The 16,899-nt window shown below is 41.4% G+C and overlaps 3 non-coding genes across 3 annotated transcripts; 1 reads left to right on the forward strand and 2 right to left on the reverse strand.

Moving 5' to 3' along the window:
• Positions 1–6,017: 6,017 nt before the first annotated feature.
• TRNAW-CCA lies at positions 6,018–6,089 on the reverse strand. Its single transcript has one exon. It is a non-coding gene; the product is annotated as a tRNA-Trp (tRNA).
• A 443-nt stretch (positions 6,090–6,532) lies between these two features.
• On the forward strand, positions 6,533–6,604 carry TRNAD-GUC. The gene has a single exon. It is a non-coding gene; the product is annotated as a tRNA-Asp (tRNA).
• Positions 6,605–6,709: 105 nt separating this feature from the next.
• TRNAD-GUC lies at positions 6,710–6,781 on the reverse strand. Its single transcript has one exon. It is a non-coding gene; the product is annotated as a tRNA-Asp (tRNA).
• Positions 6,782–16,899: the final 10,118 nt, after the last annotated feature.

Here is a 16,899-nt window from a genome sequence, read left to right on the forward strand (position 1 = left end):
TTACAGTCTTTAAACAAGCGGGTTAAATCCTTCTGTGTTTACACGCTGCTGGCTGGGAACACGCGCTGCTTCTGGTTTGTGATGGGAAGGGTTCAGCGTTTAGATTTGACTACGTAGCCTATGCTTTTGAGAGCTGCCTTGCCGTATACCCGAGATAAGAATTTAAATGTGGCTATTTTAATTTTCTCATCAGTCACGGATCTGAAACGGGATGATTGTGTTTGCACCTTCTCCTCTTTGTATTCCAGAAAGAGTTCTAATTTGGTGTTCGGGATTTCCACTACTGTTGTGTGCTCCATCATGGAGCTGTCCTGGTGCCTGTTGTTCTTCTTTACCTTACCATAGCCTCAATATCAGCTAGATGAAGGCGATGAGGGTTATTTTTTGTGGTAGGTAACTTCGAGACAGATCAAGGACCCACCCACAGGAAGCTTGACGCTTCCCGCTGAAGGATTGGTGCGGTGTAACACAGTAATTAAGAGTAGGGAGAAGCTTAGCTTGGGGCATTTAATTTGCCTTGTTGTGCTAGCAGCTCTGTGAGGTGGCAGTCGTCTGAAATTCGTTATAGTTTGGATCAGAAAGTGCTCGGTTCTTGGTGTACACACTTTACCTGCTCAGTTTGTTTGGCAACAAAGCTGAACAGTGGGTAGAAACATCTTCCTCCATTGGCACCACACACGTACACGGTCAAAAGTAATGTATCAATGTAGATTGACTACTATCACTTACTTTTAGGCCTGAATAGAACAAATTAGATGGTTCTGTCTATTTTTCAGCATATCTTACCCAAAATTTTACCAGGAACATGGGTATTACGTGAAAGGTGTTTTGGAAATGCTTAAAGGAAATTTAATTCCTACTCAATTTTGGTAGTACTAATTTAAAGCATAGATAGTATTTTTCACCTTGAAAAGCTTTTAGGTGGCTTGGGAAATAGTCTTTCTTCTACATTTAAGAATTTCCTTCTTTTCCAGATAGTTGCACAGCATAATTTAGAGAGATTCTTCAGCTATCATACTAATGTAAAAAATAACAACTTTAGCTCATATCAAGTCTAAAATGTTTTAAAACAGCATAAGGGGGATCTGGGTCTGGGAAATTTTAGCCAAAGTTAATAGTGCAAATACAATCTAAAAAGTTGGTGCAGTCACCATCTAGCATGTGCACAGACAATAATGGTAGGACAGCCCTGCAGCTTGTTTTTGGGCAGTACTTCTTAGTGAGGCACAATTCACAACTCACTGTAGTGTTCAGATTCTGCAATACAGCTTGTGCTGGCTTTTCTTGTCAGTGACAGTTCAGGAGTGGAAGGAAGTACAACTGCTGAGCTTGAAGTCTAAGTATGCTGATGGTAGGCCTGGTTTTAATGCACTAAGTGTAGCATAAAAACCCCTACAGGAATACACTATGAAGTAGTAAATCCCTACAGTCACACTCACAGTTCAGCTTTGGTCATAACAAATGGATGGGCTGACTTGTCTTATCTTGGCTCTGTGTTTTTCTGCTTTTGCTGTCAGATGAAACTGGCACAGAAGCATAAAGATAGCAGAAACATATCATATGTTTTGGCTATTTGCTCAAACTCCAGCACTGTTCTTGACAAGCTACTTGAGGTTGTGGCTCTCATTAACATTGCTTAAAGTTCATATTTATAGTCCATTTAAATTTTGAAAGTTATTTTCCCCAACTATAAAGAAAAAAGTGTATTTATTGTGAATTACTTTCTCTATTATGTTGTTACCCTGATGTAACTGCCTTGCACTGATACAGAACTCTTTTATTGGTTACCTCTAGTTGCTTCCAAAGCAGCCAAACCTAAAGAAGCATGATACAATACTTCAGTGTCACTCTTCTTTGGAGCAATAGACTTCTCTGGGAAGCAAAGTCCCTAAACAGTCCTTGGCACAAAGCTGTCCTTTATTGGTGCTACACTTGCTACTGTCGCACTTTGGGACCAACAGGCATCTTCCAGGCAAGGTAAAGACAGGGAAAGTAGCATAAGAAAGCACCTAAATGTGCAAATACATGATAATTGACACTGGAACCTGCAGGTGTCACCACAATTAGACCTTAATGCAGCAGAGGATCTGCACCTTTATTGTTTTTTGCTCTGTTTGAAGGAAAAAAGATGTCATGTTTTGTAGCATGAGGCAGCAGTCAAAGGGATGAAGGGAATGAGTTCAGTATGACTGAGCTTAAAAAATCTTTCTAATGTTGTTACAGTGGGGGAAAAAACCCACAAGTATGAAGTCTCTGGTCCATATGCCTATTCAATAATGTGCTGTGTAAAGATTGGAGCATGGAACTGTTGTTTTACCACGCCTTCTGTGAAGCTTTCCAGCACTTGAATGTTTATCCCTAACTGCAAGTTCTGGTTTTTGAAGACCAGAATACCTGCCTCTACCTGAGAAACAGGTAGTTATAGTTTACCACTTGTCAGTATAAATGCTGACAAAAGCAAAGTTTAGGAAAAAATGTGAAAATGTTGTGAGACTATGGCCATTTCCGGTGGTTAAAAAAGTGCTCTAAGCTTGCCTAAAAATGTGAAATATGCTGAAAGGAGAAGCCAAAAATCCTTCCTTTGTAGGACCCTCCCAAATGTCTGGAATTTCTTAGCTTTCCTGAGCGTGAGAAAGAGATTTTTCAAGCATACATTCATCTTTGACATGAAAACACTGAATGCCTTTTAAACTGTCTCAGATTTCTGGCTTGAGTTTCCCTAAGTTTGTGATTTCTAACTTCTAATGCCAACCATAAAAATAAGACAAATGGTTTATATTGCAGTATGCTGAAAAAATTATTTTTCTATATATGTGCTTTCAAAAAAGTAACCTAAATTAAGTGGAGGGTCTGGAAAACGGCCTATAATGAAGTATAGCTGTATAATTTGCATTCATATGTAACATTTGTCTCACAATAGATAATATAATGACTATAAATTCATAGCAAAGGCATTAAAGCAAGTGTTACAGACATGCTCTTGTCTTAGACTGAGCTGATAAGGAAATGTAAAAAAGCTGTATGAAGTATTAATTCAGTCTTGGCAGGTTTCACTATGAAAATTATATTCCCTTTGAGAAATACAATAGAAACTGGAAAGCTTTACTAGAAATAAACAGTTGTCTAATCATTATAGCACAGCATAACTATACTTTCTAGAATCAATTATTTCTTTTTCACAATCTTGATTAATTTAGAAAAATTAGGTGGCTTTTTAGTAACTCTAGTTTTCTCATTAGAAATGTCTGGTTTTGAAGTAGAAAGGGAAAAGTGATCTGAAAGAAAGCATGCCTTAGTATAATGGAGCATATTGCTTCTAGAGCAGTTCCAGAGCTGGCAGCCACCAGGAACGCTGCTCTGCCAGTGTCACCTGAAACAGTGAACACACAGGTGAATAAAGGGATGCCCAGCACTGTATGGCTGTGCCCAGGCAAGGAAAGAAATTTGTACAACTGCTTTAAAACTTCTTACTGCTGATCCTATGATAGTCAAAGGCCTATACCAACAAGGTGTCAGCTCCTGCTTAAGTATGCTGGCAGAAATGAAATGGACAGTTTTCAGAGTGGTTTCCTACACTGAATCATTTCCAAACTATAATTATTTGGATATTTCTGTCAAACACATACAGTAGTTATATTTACCATATATAAGCTATTACTTCAGCTCCACTGTTTTTTGAGGCTTAAGTGGATTTAAGTTTTTGTCTATATTTAGCTAGTAACAATTTCATAAGAAAAAACATCTGTGTTAAGAGAACAGTCAGGTTACAAAATGCAGTATTTTAAAGTCAGGAAGAGACAAAAAGCACAGAAGCACATGGGCTATTGAAATGCTGCTGAGAGACAAATACCCACTGGCATACTTGGATGCCTCAGAATTAATGGAGTCAACCTGACAAAACATCTGTAAGGTCAAAGGGAACTATTATCCCCATGTCACCAATAGGAAATTGAGTGGGAGAGTTTGTAGGTAGCTAAGGCATATTTAATTCTTTCATTTAGTTTTGAAACATCACTAGATGATTTTGATTTAGGGACTGTGACCTCTCCTCCCAAAGAACAGCTGACAAAATCTTAAACTGAACCACTAGTATGTGTGGTTGCTGCCAAAGGGGATGATCCTGCTCTCTATCCTGTCCCAGGCCATGTGCTCCTGGTGCTTTTCCTGTGTTGGATCTAGTAGCTGTGCCACCAGATTCACATGCTGAGCTGGCAGCTGCTGCAATGCCATTGCAAGATGTGATCCAAGTGGAAGGAGGGAAAGGCACAGGTAGGGATGGGCAGGGCAGAGCGAGATGGGCTGTTTTGTGACAGCCTGCACATGTCAGGTATACTAGTGCAAACCACTCTCTGAAAACTTTGACTCCTATAAGCAGATATTACCCTTACTGCAAGCCAGAGATATTGTCTGGCAACAATCTGGAATGTTTAGAGCGGGGCACCTGCTTTGGCAGAGGTACAGGAATGCAAACAGATTGCTGCCACTTCTTACATCCAGCTCTCTGGTGGGTGGTGAGGCTGAGAGATAAGGTACTGTGTGGGACCAGGGAAACATCTAACAGATGATGCATCTCATACAAAATGCATCCATCTAACAGATTGTGCATTAAAGAAAAAAAAGGGCTAACCACAGTAAGTGGAATTCCTGTCAGCACAGCATGTGAGGCAGTCCTCCTTGTCCATTCAGACCTGGTAAAATCTGAGTCAGCTGAAATACTGTGACCAGTTCTGAGTGCTTAAAAATGCAGCGGGTTTGGAAAGGCTCCAGAGGCAAGCGATAAAATAATCAGAGGCCCAGCAAACATAGTCTGTTATGCTGGAACATCTATAGAGAGGCATAACAAATTTCAAATATGTAAGAAGTACCTATAAAAAGGAAGTGAGAAACTGTTCTCCAGTGAAATGACATGAGGACTGGATTTAAGTCAAGGCAAAAGAGACATCAGGGTAAACTACATGTGCTAATTTTGTAATTGTAAGAATAGCAAAGTACTGCAACAGATCACTTAAGGAAGATCCAGAATTTCTGTATTTAAAAGGTTTTAAGGGTATATAGAACAAACAATAGCCTGTAAAAGCCAATGTATTTGGTTTAATAACCCCCACATAATTTGTTGAGTCTGCTGAGTATGATTTCCAAGACTTCTGTATTCGTTTTCTTCTGTGGTTTACAACACTAATAATCAGTCCTTACAAAGTGAGAATTGTATCTCTGGCATTCTCTCTCAATTCAGACCCTTGACAAACTATTGTCTTCCTCTCATTTAAATTTCATCAAGTGTCAAACTTTCCAGTCCATGTAAATCACTAAAGTATTATTTCTAAGACTTGCTATCTCATGTCTAAATCAAAGCTAAGTCCCCTCTGTGCCTTTCTGCCATGGATACCTGTCAATCTCAGCATGTGGAAATAGCTACTCCTCAGAAAACTCTTCTCTTCTGCAGCCTAACCCCATCACCCTCGAGGGTTCCCCCCACCGGCACCCTGGTTCCCTCTTTCTCTCTATCAGGGTTTCATTCTTCTGTGGGGTTCTCAAGATCTCTCTGAACTCTTGGCTCCATCAAACCATTGGCTGTTTCTGCCTTGACTTTTTCTCCTTGTTATGTGAATTTCTGTACTGAAAACATGGTATCTCCACTTCTGGGGCCTCTGTCCCCTTTAAAATTGAAAGTTACTCTTTCTATTCAACTTTCTGAAGTTTTCTCATCATTTCCACGGAGTCGGCTGCCTTAATAAAGTAAACCTTTGACACGTTCTTGCCTTTTTTGTTTAAGTGTGTAATCAGACAGTCCTATACACACAAAGACCATAAACAAAGACAATTACAATTTTATCCAATGGGATCTTGCCTTGACCCTCGTTGTGCCCTCTGTGTCGCGCTGCTCTCTCAGCCTCAAGCAAAAGAAGAGACCTTAAGCAGTAGCGAGAAACATAAAAAACACCAAGCAACAATAACGTTCCTCGATTTCGTGCGCAAGGAAGGCGGTAAAAGCCGACAAGGGAGGGAAAAAAACGTATTGACCCCGACGTGATTCGAACACGCAGCCTTCTGATCTGGAGTCAGACGCGCTACCGTTGCGCCACGAGGTCTTGTTGGGCAGTCGCGATCAGACCCTTACAACTTGGCCGCTGGCAGTGCAGCCCCCTCGGTCGGAGGGGCAGGGCGGGGGCGGGTTGGGCCGACGCGGCCCAGGCCCCTGCCCGTCCGCCGCCGCGGCCCTGCGCCGGCCCCTCTGCTCCGACACTGCTCCGTTACCGCCTTCCCGCGCAAGCACGCCCACTCTCCCCACCCACACCCCCCCGCTAGTGGTCCGTAGCAGCAAGGGCCTTCCGCCCCCGCTCCCCGGTGGCGCCGAGCTCCCTTCCCGCACCGTTGCCGCCCTAAGCAGGCTCGTGGGTCCATGCTCCCGTTGCCGGAGGTCGCCCCTGCTGTCCCTCCGCCCACAACGCAGCGTTGATAAGCCACCAACGGAGGGGCGGTTGTGCGGATGTACTCATAAAAGCAGTCCCGCAGACCTAGCCCGCAAGGCAGTTCCTCGTTAGTATAGTGGTGAGTATCCCCGCCTGTCACGCGGGAGACCGGGGTTCGATTCCCCGACGGGGAGGCCAGAAACTGTATTTTTCGTGCCGTCGGGCGGCGCCTTTTACCTCGCGTCATAAAAACGACTCGCGCGGGGCGGGGCAATAAAAAGAAGCGCGCAGGCGCAGGTCTCCCCGTCGGGGAATCGAACCCCGGTCTCCCGCGTGACAGGCGGGGATACTCACCACTATACTAACGAGGAGTTGCGGGAGCCCGGTTCCCCCGCCGGGGCCGCTCCCGCTTCGCCCGGGGCGCGGGTGGGGCTGGCGGGACAGCGCGACAAAAACCGGGACGGACTCACGGGGACAGGGACAGCTCCGCACACACCCGCCCCGCTGCGGCCCCGCCGCGCAGCCGCACGCGGAGCTGCGGGCACGGATCGCTGGAAACTGCCGCGGGAGGGAAGGGCCCGGCTGGAGGCGGGGAGAACGGAGCAGCGCCGGCGGCTCGAGTGTCTTTGCGTTTGTAGTTCTGCATCTCGTTCACGCAGAGTTTCTTTTTACGGGAACCTGAGAAGTGCTGGAGTCAGCAGTCCTTGAGGTGAAGGAACCGGAGCACCTGCTCCTTACCTACCTAAAAAGGGAACGAGGGAAATGGAAACCAGCTACTTTGAGATTTGAGAGTGAAAGGCAGAAGGACACGGGCTGACCATCTGGCTTGATGCTGACCCGGTCAGCAGAAACATGGTTGTAAGTTTGTATGACAGTGACATTAGACAAGGAACTATATTTACTTTGCTGACTTCTGAGATGAAGAATTAACACCACATAATAAACAAGGGATTGGAGCAAATCATGTTCTCTTTTGATGGCCCCACTACTGCTAGTATTAGCATAAATGAACCCCAGCTTAGTTTTTTCAGATAATCATAGCTAAAGAGTAAACAGCTTCCTTTATGTAGACTTCTAAATATAAGCGACCTGTAAATAATGTATTTCTGGGAATTTAAACTCATTTAAATATGTTTGAATGTGTTTCTCAGTGGATGCAACAGATTTAAATTTTGACCTGGAAAGTGAAAAATAACGACCACAGTCTTGTAACAATTTCAAGACTTCAGATGTAGTGTAATGAGCCATATTGTAGGGCTGTGATCTGGTGATAGGCTTTAAACCTCCCAGAGCAGGATCAAAACCAGTGTTTCCAGGCTGGTCTGCACTTGCTGTGCATGTTCAAATTTTATTCAAAAGATGTTTATTGTTTGCTTGAAGCTGGGAGACTTTATGGTGGATCAAATGTTGCCTGTTTGCATTTTATAGGATCACACACACGTAGTTTAGATAATTTTGCCTGCAATTTCTCAGTTCCTTCTGTTTATTAACCCTTTTGGTTAGGGAGCTGAGCTTCAGACATCTTTATGTACCCCAAACAAGAAGATGACTTATCCAAAAATACTTAAGAAGGGGAGCAAGAAGAGACATGGAGGTGTGAGTCAGTGCAGCAAAAGGGCTGTTTTGAAGTGGATGGACTATTATGAGGCTACAATGATTTGCAGTTAGAGAGCAAATACATTCCTTGTTGATTTGTCACAGAGACATACAAATGCAAAGCAGAACAGGTACTGGGAGCTATGATCAATGCTCCAGGATCTGTGGAGGCTCCATCTTCTCCTCAGGATCTACATGCAGCTATTTCATGTGTCCAGTTCTAAAAATCTTGTTGCACAGTTTCCTCATCATTGCATCAGCTCTGTGTTTAGCTTGTCCCTAGAGGCTGCTAAGACATGACTGGTGACAGTCACCTGTAAGAGGCCCATTGCAGCTGCAGGCAGGAGCAGGGCTGCCACCTAGCACATCATTGTGGCTGGATGCTAGTTACCTCCCCTTCAGCTTGCTTAGCTGAAGCTCATCTTGCAAAATGTCCAGATGAGTTTTGAATCTCATCATGGATGGGAAATTCCACGACCTCTTTGCCACAACAGGTTGTCCACGCTCACTGGTAAGAATTTCCACATACCCTCCTATTGTATTTGCAGGGTGCCCCATGGCAGGAAGGAATGATGACTCTGACTCCATGCTCTCAGAAGGCTAATTTATTCTTTATGATACTATAATATATTAAAGAATGATATACTAAACTATACTGTACTAAAGAATACAGAAAGGATACTTACAAAAGGCTAAAAGGATAATAATGAAAACTCTCTCCAGAGTCCCAACACAGCCTGGCCCCAAGTGGCCAATGAGTGAAAACAACCCACAGCGGAAACCAATAAAACAACCACCTGTTGGTAAACAATCTCCAAACACATTTCAAAGGAGCAAAACACAGGAGAAGCAAAGCAGATAATTACTGTTTTCTTTTTTTCTCTGAGGCTTTTCAGCTTCCCAGGAGAAAAATCCTGGGCGAAGGGATTTTTCTAGAAAATGTGAATGCCACACCCCCCTCCTTGGAATTTGCCATGTTGCAACTTGATCATTTTGCTCTGCACTTCCAAGAGGTGTCTGGCTCCATCTCCTTTATTCCTTCCCAACAGGTAGCTGAAGACATAAGTCAGATCATCCTGTAACCTTCAGGCTGAACAAACCAGCCTTTCTCAGTGTCTCCCTGTTTGTCACATGCTCCAGCTCTCCGTTCATTTGGTGACCCGTCACTGGACTCATTGTAGTTTGTTGGGATCTTTCTTGTAACACCCTGCCCTGGGCTATGCACAGCTCTCCATAGGCAGCCACAAGTGCCAGGAGGGGATGGGGGCAGTGATCACTTCCCTTGATCTAGCTGGATTGTACTGATATCTCGCAGTGTATCACTAATTTTCGCTGCTATAAGAGCAATCACTCACTCAAGGCTGCCCTTGTGCACTGGGACCTTTTCTGTAAAGCTGCTGTTTAACCAGTCAGTCAGCTCCTGGCTGCTTGGGTTATTATATCCAAGGTGCAGGACTTTATGTTTGTCTTAATTAAATTGGAAGAAATTCATACTGGCCCACGTCCCCAGCCTTTCAAAGTCCTGCTAAGGACAGCCCTGGCCTTGAGGGAATCAGCTGCTTCTCTCAATTTGATATCATCCACCTGAGTCACCTGCTGATACCCATTTGCCTTGGCAAGTAACATACATTGTTATTGGCATGTTGAGGTGCATCACTGATCAGTGATGGACCCTCCTGTAGCTGCAGAAATGAATTCTTCCAAATCAGTGAAAAACTACAAATCCTAGATGAGGAGAGAAGCCCTTTACAGGGTGGAGTCCTCAGGATATCACAATTCTGAACAGCTGCTGCAACTTGAAGATACTTGATTCTGATTAATCTTCACAGCTATTTTGTATGCTCTTCTTTCTGCCCGTTCACACATATCCAACACTCCATCTGCTCTTTGTGTTTTATTTTCCTTTTCATTTTTGTCTGTACCCTCACTCTGTGATATTCACAGCACAAGATTTAATGAGCTTTTCAGTAAGAACATATGAGTTGTCAAATGGCAACTCACAGGGCTTAACTCACAGGGCTTCTTTCTGTATAGTTTTGGCCTTATACAGTTTCTGTCCAGTGCAATGGGTTTGTAGTGAGGTCTGTATGGCTCAGTGATCTGCTTCTGTGCTAATGTATTTTGATTTAGCTAAAATTAAGTTTAAGAATTTGTTAGAAAAACCCATTTACATCTCTTAAGGGAAGCAGTGATCAGGCATCCCATGTGAAATTAACAGCTGAAGAGCTGAAAAAATTCTGGTTAAAGAGGACTGTGACACTGTATGTCAGTGCCTGGAGGATTAGTGAGAGGAGGGATTTAAGGGGCTTTCCCCTATTACTTAATTATTTATGATTTAATTAAGGGACTATTTCCCCTAGCATAGGTTTTTCAGCACTAGAAGCAGCCACACAGCTGGGCTGCTTCCCCTCCGTGTTGAGTCATGTGAACGGCCTAATAAATGGAGCCTTTTAAAAACTTGTTGGAGAGATCTCAGGGCTTGAATATTTATGTCCTAAGAATTTTGAAATTAAATAGACAAAAAATGCCCATGCTGAATTGCATTTACTGTTTAGGTAAAAAGCTCAACAGTTGGATTTGACCATTTTTATTCCTATAGCAGGGTTTAAATCCAGTGGATGCTTCCAATAAGAATAAACTCCTTCTCAGAGGGGATCTGCATTCTCATCACTTGTCCTCAGAAGGGATTGCCAGACAAATGTACTAAAGAAATACCATAAACACTGGAAAATGAAAGCCAGGAAAAGTAGAGGCTGACTGGTTTTAATTAATAATTTCAACTTTACAATTGCAAAAACTGAGAGAGGTCCTGCTTAGAAATGGAAGGATAAGACTTGGTAATTAAAACAATGAAGATTTAAGTTTGTGTGCAGAATAAACCTCTCTTTGTTTATGAGATATATTGTTTCAGACTAATCTCAAAAGAGGGTTTATGCAGCAAAGTCTTTAGACACATATCAGGACACTCCAAAATCCAAATAGATTGTGTAATAATCTAAGTATTCCGTTGTCATGTAGGTCTGGATACCACAGTATGTCTACCAAATGACTACAAGTACAACCATAACTTTCTGGCTGTGATGAAAGACTGCAGTAAGCTCAAAAATTTCTCTATTGGTCTGACTTGCTTTGAAATATGGTATTTCTTAGAACCTTGAAATTGTCAATGATTAGCCTCAAAATAGACTCATCACATAATGCCTATGAAGGAAAATTCTAGGGACAAACATGGAAAAAAAATCAAATACTTTAATATATAGTTATAACAATCAGGACTGTCTCTCACATCATATCCATTCTAGAAGTAAACGACTGTCATTCACATTAAAAAAAAGGAATAATGAATGTCATCATGGATAATAATAAAGCTAAATTAAGTGTAGAGACGGGAAAAATATGGAATAGCCAAACCCACAGAAAGTAATACAGGAAGAGGCATCATAGATTGAGGTTAAGTAATGCAACAAAGATGTCATGAGATAAAGGCACATGCAAAGACATCAGTTATACTGTGAAGAGCATGGGGAGACTTTTATGTGTATTGGTTTTACAAAACTATAAATGAGTCTATATGCAATGAATTTAACTTGGAAATCACACTTTCTTGCAGGAATGCACAGGGAAGCCTGCACTACAACAAATTGCTGGAGTGCTGGCAGCTTTGACCTAGTTTGGTTGTTCAAATAAGTAAGTTGTCAACTTCGCCTTTTGCTGACAGTTATTAGCACCTTTGGGGGTTTTAATATTTTTCTTTTTTATTTTTCCCAAACCATTAATCACATTCTGAAGTTCTTCTGTAGTCAAACTCCTCAAGCAAGATTGCGAACAGAAATTACACTCTTATATAAGCTCCATTAACTCATATACCATGTAGAAGATTCCAAACTGTCATTTGTCATGCTTTCTGCCTTGTGTCCAATCTTTCCCCAGACAAATTATGTGCTTAGAGCACAGCTACTTGAAATCAGATCTTAACTCTACTGTGTATTTGCAATACGTTGCGTGGAGATCGCCGAAATACTCTTAATTCTAGTAAAATCAAAGAAAAAGTGTTTAACAAAAAGGTATGAGATACATTGCTAGGTAGAGTCACAGGACATTTTACAGCTCTGTCCCAGCTGCTGTGGGGGAGATGGTGATCTGCAACCACTGGTTTGGAGATGCCTGTTTTAAGAGATGAGAAAAAGGCTGAGGAATTGGTGTGGGGCAAAATATGGAGGGAGACATTGACAAGGTGATAATAAACAATTAAAATAAGGGGTTGTTAAAGTGCAGTGTTATGCAAAATAATGCACTTCCCGGGGGAAAAAATATAAGCATGGTTGTTAAAATAACGGCTTTAATTTTTGTTATTGATCTCCATTATGTGTTATTTTGCATGTGAAGAATTTTGCTTCAAAAGGCACAAACACGATGCTTCTGAAGATCACTCTTTATTTCTTTGAGTCTGCTATTTCGCAGGATAATGGTCTTTCCCTTAGTGTTTTCTGGGTTTGATTCTTCTTTTTGTTTTTTTTTGGAACGTAGCTTTTCAAGTTTTTCAATCGCACTGGCTCCCTCTGGTGGAATTCTGAAGCGCTCTACTTTACAGTCAGTAAAATTACCGACTCACACTTAGTTTGATAGATGATACGTGCGGTTACTGTTTTATATAATTGCTACATTAAAAATAGAGGGGGAAAAAGAGACTCATATCTCATAAGTCAATTCAGCTTACTCAAAATGAGCTCATAGAATGAAATGTTGGCAATCTGGGTCAAAATGTCAGGAGAAAACATCTTTCATTTCCCCTCCCTCACATTCTCTTAACTGAAATAATGGCTAGTATTTTGCTAGTATGTGTTTGGAAAGGAAAGGGGTTACAAAAATGTCATACATGTGGGACTGGCCTGTTTCACTTGGCAGCAAAACTCAGTCAGTCTCTTACAGAGAGTGCTCATAGGAGAATTTCCGTTTTGAAATTAATCGCTTGGCAGTGGTTGCCACTTGCATCCTGAGGGCTCTCACCAGAGCTGAACCAGTCCATGGTCCATTTGTCCATTTTTTATTAATAATTAATATAGAAAAGAGAACAGAAAGGATAAAGAGGAGCAGGAAATGGGGAAAGTGTTAGACTCTTTCCCCTGTTGATGCATGTGGCAAGGATTTACATTTTTGAGGACTTTGCAAAAAAATGAAACTATGCCTTTCACCTAGAGTTGGGTAACTGTGTGGTGGCCCTTTCTCAGTGTAGCAAGACTGACTAAGAGGAAAAAAATGTTTAAACTTGCATCATCACTCCATCCCAGTCCCCTGTCTCTGCAGTGTAAGTCCTCATTACTGGACGTGGTAGGTTTCCCAAATGAATGTATGTTCCTGCCTCTTCTTTAATAGCTACAAGGGTTCAAGAACTCTTGCCTGGAGCCAGAGAAGGGGAGTACTTTTTGCCAATTTAACTCTGCTGGATAAACATTCTCATGTTGACACACTAATACACTTTTAATTGTGGCACTTTAGAAACTTTGAAAAAAAGAAGACATGAAAAAGTCAATTTTTTTTTCTGTGAATTCTGTTAATATAGGAAGAAATTATGTAGGCTCCTCTGCTCTCATGGATGAAAGGGCCACAGTCTTTTCTGACATAGTTTAAGAAAGGTAAAATGGGAAATGCTAAAGATATTTTTAGAATCATTGTTCTCTAAGTGGCATTAAAACTGAGCTATTTGAAAGGGCTTCAGTGCTAAATACCAATAATATTTTACATTTTTGACAAAATTCTGCTGAAGATATCAAATTTTTACTCAGTCTGACGGGGGAAAAATCCTGACCCTACATACTTCTCTGTTTAAAGAAAAGAATTTAAACAAACTTATTAGATAAATTTTTAAAAATGAACTTATTGTTCCAGTGAGTCTGAAACTTCAGCTTTTCAGAGTTATTTTGGACAGGTTATTTCAGATTTTCACAAGAACTCCACAACCAACAGTATTATGAGTAATAACTGTAAGAGCTGTGACTAGTGTACATAATTCTGCACACCTCAAGGTTCTTGGAACATTTCTTTAACCTGTAAGACACACAACATCAGATAACTAATGTATTGCATGTGTCAACATGTTAGTCAAACATTTGATGTGGACTTTAGTAATGTTAAATCTTGTTTCTTCTTATGCAGAAGTCCTATATTGCTCAGCAAACTCTTTACCTGATATTTCCATAGTGAATATTTGTTTTATATCTACAAACCTCACTAGTTTTGGACAATGCCTTTTTATTTTTAAAATAAATGGAACCAGTCATAAGTTACCAATTTTTAAATAAATCTAGCTTCTGTGCCAAGAGAGTATATAAGAAATTTCAGCTTTGTTTAAAAGGTAAAAGTTATTGCAACTGTGCATTAAGAATTGAAAGTAATTCATAACATTCATAACGTATGATTAAAAACTGAGTTTGACTATTTTCAGCTAGGCACTGTCAAGAGCAGTATGTGTTAATCAGAGAACCTGATAGATAGTGCACTCCTAGATTAGGTGCGTGCTAAAGACACCTGTACAGTGCAAGAAAAGAAAAGAAAAGAAGAGTGAAAATAATATTTAGAAACCAGAAGGTGTGTCTAAAAGGCTTAGATGCACAAAATTGTACAATTGCATGCAAAGAGAGCTAAAATAGGTAAAATTGTCAACAACTATTTGTAAAGCAACTCTGCTTCCTATAGAGACTTAAAAATATAATCTCATAATACTTTAAAATTTACTTATAAGGAATAATTATATTAGTATTTCAATAGTAGTTAATTTCTATCAATAAATAAACCCTCTCCCCATCAAATAAATAGGGATTAATATCTTCAGAATGTATCTTTTCCTGAAGGCATTTTTTCAAAAAAAGGTGGGAAAACAAATACTTTGTATAGGGGCTCAATTCCAGTACAATGCTGAATGCAAGCTTCTGCATTTTTGTTCTGTATTGATCTGGGTTACATTAAGGACAATTTCAGGATAAGTGACAGATGTGAAGGCAAGAACAAAGGTATTTAACTCTTAGGGGTGTGTCAATCCCTAAACCTGAAATCACTTCTACATCATCCATCAATGGGTACAACCCCATAGAATATTTAAAAGTTTAAGGGATGCAGCTTTGTGAGATTATTTAGACCAGTCTGGAACTCTGACCAAAAGACATGCATTCAGGGCAGAAGTTGTATCAGAAGACAGAGCAATGGATTCATTGAGCAATCTTCTGGTCATCCCTCTTATTCAGAAAACAGCCTTTGCATGCACAGCAGAGAGTTCCTGAAGTTTGACTAATCCATTGAATAACATTGTATTTTCTTTGGATGAGAGGTTAAAATACAAAATGTACAGGTTTGGGGAATGTTTTTAGTTGAATTAATATGAACATTCTCTATGTTCATAACATGAGCTTTCATTCTTATAATTTTGCCACCTCCTGTAACTGCAGTCTAGCAATCTGTTTTTCCTACACTTGCAAGGGAAAGAACAACTCAAAAATGGGCACTACCAGGCCCATAATATTTCTGCCCTTTTAACAAGAGACATGCTTGTGTGTAAAGTTTAAATCTAGACCCGAGTTTCCTTACAATTTAGGGAGGGTCAGGAGAGCATTGCAGCTCTGCAGACCGGATGCAGAACTTCGGCTGAGATACTTGGGAGAAGGATGTTGTGGATAGATACATATCTCAGATTCTAATGCCTTTGTGTTTCAGGATGCATTCTGATTTTGGGTGTTGCCTTGTGCTAGTTCCATATTTAAACTTCCTCTGTGGTAAAACAATTACTTTGAGATTTTGGTGAGTGAAATAAAAAGGATTCATGAGTTTTGAAAAGACTGGGTAGTGAAAGTTATAAAGAGGAAAATATGCACGGAACACATGTGAAGAGGATATTAAATTTGGAAGGCTGAAACTCTGGTTTCTCCAGCCCATAAACCATATTTCCTTTATGTGTTCAAATAATGCAGCAAGAAATGATTGTTGTGCAGTGTGCTGTCTGCCTTTGACAGGTCACTTTCTGAAAGGGAAACCAGCATGACGTTATGCATGAGGAATGGCAGTTTAATGGCTGGTCCTAAACAGATGGATATGGTACAGAAAAAGGCTGGGGGTGTGTGATGGTGTCAGGGCTGTCCAACAGCAGCAGGTGTGCCATGCACACTGTCAGGAACTCAGAGATCTCAGCAGGTGCCTGTGCCTGCACTCCTCACCCTCTCTGCATGACAATGTGATGCCCACACTGTGACTGCTCCTGTCCTAGCTCCTGACTGCAGTCCTTAAAGAGAACACTGTCAGCACTCCCTCTCTGTGTAGGCACTTGCCCTGGTTTTGCCTGGGGGACAGTGAATTTTCTTCACAGTAGCTCCTATGGGGCTGTGGTTTGGATTTGTGCTGGAGTGTTCATAACACAGGGATGTGTTTGTTATTGCTGAGCAGAGCTTACACAGAGCCAAGGCCTTTTCTGATTCTCACCCCACCAGAGAGAAGGCCAGGGGCGCCCAAGGAGCTGGGAGAGGACACAGCTGGACAGCTGACCTCACTGACCAAAGGGGTATTCCAGACCACATGCTGGAGGAGCTCAGATATACAGCTGGGGGAAGAAGGAGGAAATGAGGGATGTTTGGGGTGATGGTGTTTGTCATCTCAAGGAAGCCTTGCACTTGATGGAGCCCTGCTGTCCTGGAGATGGCTGAACATCTGCCTGCCCTTGGGAAGCAGTGAATGAACTCATTCGGCTTTGCCTGTGTGTGTGACTTTTGCTTTATCTGTTAAAACATTTCTCTTTATCTCAACCCCTGAGTTTTCTCACTTTTCCCATTCTCTTCCCCCCACCACTGGAGGGATTGAGTGAACAGCAGTGTGGTGCTTAGCTGCTGGCTGTGGCTAAACACTGCACAGTGAC

The sequence above is a fragment of the Camarhynchus parvulus genome, chromosome 1A, assembly GCF_901933205.1.
Source record: "Camarhynchus parvulus chromosome 1A, STF_HiC, whole genome shotgun sequence".
Lineage (NCBI taxonomy): Eukaryota > Metazoa > Chordata > Aves > Passeriformes > Thraupidae > Camarhynchus > Camarhynchus parvulus.